The sequence below is a fragment of the Microtus ochrogaster genome, unplaced genomic scaffold, assembly GCF_000317375.1.
Source record: "Microtus ochrogaster isolate Prairie Vole_2 unplaced genomic scaffold, MicOch1.0 UNK6, whole genome shotgun sequence".
Lineage (NCBI taxonomy): Eukaryota > Metazoa > Chordata > Mammalia > Rodentia > Cricetidae > Microtus > Microtus ochrogaster.
In genome coordinates, this window is record NW_004949104.1 from 13,923,951 (window position 1) to 13,926,896 (window position 2,946).

A 2,946-nucleotide genomic window follows, 5' to 3' on the forward strand; every position below is an offset into this window, starting at 1 on the left:
TCACATTTTGAGGTGTTAAAAGTTAAGATTGTGAAATAGGCATTTTAAGGACACACAGTCCATTCGTAACAATTCATTACACAATTAAGTTACGGATTTTCCCTATTTTCTGTACCCACTCATTAGAACACAGGAAAATGTTTCCTATATGGTTTTAGGCTGCATGATGTGGCGGAGGTACCAGAGAGGGAACCAGGACCAGGAGAGCCGAGAGACAGAGAAGATGATGCTGGAAGAACAGGGAGTTGATACATTCATGTTGAAAGGATCAGTTTGAGCTCGCCTAGGAAACAGTGTTACAGAGTGGAACTTAGCTGGAGGAGCTCTGTGGGTCTGTGCTCACAGGGTCTGTGCTCACACACAGATCAGCACTAGGGGAACCCAGAATGTTAAACACACAGGGCTGTTCTTCCAAGGAAAGGAATGCATAGCCTGTTAATCCCCCAGAAGCCTGGGAGGGCATGCGGTTAACAGCCTGGTGACTTTAGCTCTATCTGTATGGCTAGAGACTTTTCCAGCACCGGATTCCCCCTACCCCCCGCCAGACTCTTAGTGTGCATTTGTTTTTCTCAGTCAATCTACAGAACCCGTCTTTCTTGGAATCTATTGCATGTAGTCAATTTATAGACCTTATTTTTCTGGAGGGTGTCACTTTACAAATAGTTTACTTATACAAAGAGTTTCAGTGTGGTCCCATCTGATCTTCAGCTGATTTTGTTTCTCAAAGAGATTTATGCCTGCTTTATTAGTACACAGTATTGAGTTAGTTATCTCCCAATTATGCCGTGCTTAAATATGCCTAAACTAGACTCCTGGAGTTTGAACCCACGCAGGCTTCTGAGTTGTGCTGAAAACTGCCTTCTCGCCTCCTCTGGACCGTCACTCTGCGGTCCACGAGGGTCACAGAGCTCCCCAGCATGAGTAGTGTCCACTAAGCAGACTTGGTAGAAGCTGCACGACAGAGAAATGTGCATCTCTAATGTAACTAGACTTTAGATTTGCTGAAAACATGTTCCTGAAGATTTGTTCACTAAGACTGCTGCCAATCAGGCCCGCTTCCCATAACCGAAAGAGACATTAGGCTCGCAGCTACCCATCAGGACATGTCAAAGAGCGTCTACAGGACAGTTCAGAGTGGGCAGCACCGGGTCAGGGCTGCCATTAAGTCCTGGTCTGTCACTAAGTCCCGGCTCAGGAAGAGTGTAACTCTGCCTGACAGGAATACCTTGGTTAACAGCTGCCCAGGCAAGGTAGCCTTGATCTGTGTCAGGATGACTATGACAGTATTTTACATTGTAAATCTCCCCATTTATCCAAACAATCAAATCTCAGAGTTTCTGTCTCTGGGAAGCATGTTTAAGAGATGAAAGTATAACTCGAGGCTGTGAAACTGTATCAGCTGATGGGAGCTTCAGTTCAGGGCTGGATCCCTCTTGAGCATCAGGCAGGTCCGGTCTTGCAAGGTTACTAAAGAGTTTCCTGTGCTAATCTCTAAGTGCTGGGTGAGTTCCCACTGGGGAGGCACACTGATGCTACACCACAATATAGCTTCCCAGGCACAGAGGAGCCATGGAGAGTACACATCCTCTTTAAGAACCGGGGCTGGCATTGAAGGCAATGCTGCTTCTATTATGGGTAAGGGAATGGCCGAGAGTGAATGCTCTGTCCCTGCACTGCACCTGCCATCAGCAAGCTTTCCTCACTCGGGTCCCAGCATGCTTCTCTGTCCCTGTAGATCCAGACAGCTCTAAGAGACAGACCTGGGAACTCAGGGCTCAGCTCTTGAGTGGGGTAGCCAGGCAGGCTCTGAGCATGACAAGGATTCCCTACTTTGTCAGCCCAGGAGATGGGCTTCATTTCTACAGCTGATCCAGTCTGTAGTTGTAAATATTTAACACGTAGCATGGGATTTTAGAAAAGGATTTCTTTTGTGTGTATGAATGTTTGTTTGTGTGTATGTGTATGTGTGTGCCTGGTGCCCATGGAGGCCAGAAGAGGGCATTGAGTTCCCAGGAATTCAATAGAACTGGAGTCACGGCTGGGTGTTGTTGGGAACGGAACCCTGGTCCTTTGCAAGAGTATTTTTTTTCTTTTTCAAGACAGGGTTTCTCTGTAGCTTTGGAGCCTGTCCTGGAACTAGCTCTTGTAGACCAGGCTGGCCTTGAACTCACAGAGATCCGGGCTTCTCTGTAGCTTTGGCTCCTGTCCTAGAACTAGCTCTGTAGACCAGGCTGGCCTTGAACTCACAGAGATCCGCGTGCCTCTGCCTCCCAAGTGCTGGGATTACAGGCGTGCACCGCCGCCCTGCTCCTTTGCGAGAGTGTTAAGCCCTTTTAACTGCTGAGCCATCTCTCCAGCCCTGCATGCTGTTTTTTTTTTTTTTTTAGAGAATTTTATATAGTACTCCAAAGAAAACAGAACTATCAGATCAAATTGGTTCAGAGAAATTCAGAATCTATTTCCCCTTACCTATTGAGCATCCCTGTCCATGGGAAGGCACGAGAGCTGTGATTTAATAGTCATTTTTTCCCACTCATTATTCATCTGCTCTAAACATACTTTGTTCAGCAGTCCTTGTAATGAGCCCTCCTGGGGACGTGGCCTGGGCTCTTCCTCTTGACACGCCAATCTATAACCACGTCCCTGCTGAAAACTTAACTGCCCAGGGTTGTCATTAGAGGTAAGGCTGTGATAAGCAAATTATTATCTTCACGAAGATAACCTTTCCCTTAGGGAGGTCTGCCGACTTGTTAAGCAAAATATCCAGGAATGAAATTACTGACAGTTCTTTTTATGGCTATTTAAACATGACCAGAAAGTGATTTAAACATAACTGCTTTTTAAGAACGCTGTTGGTGGGGGAGCATTTGCCGGCAATGTGTGAGACCATGGTTTGATTCTCAACACTGTGAGTAATAAGCAAATAAATAAATAAATAGGTAAATG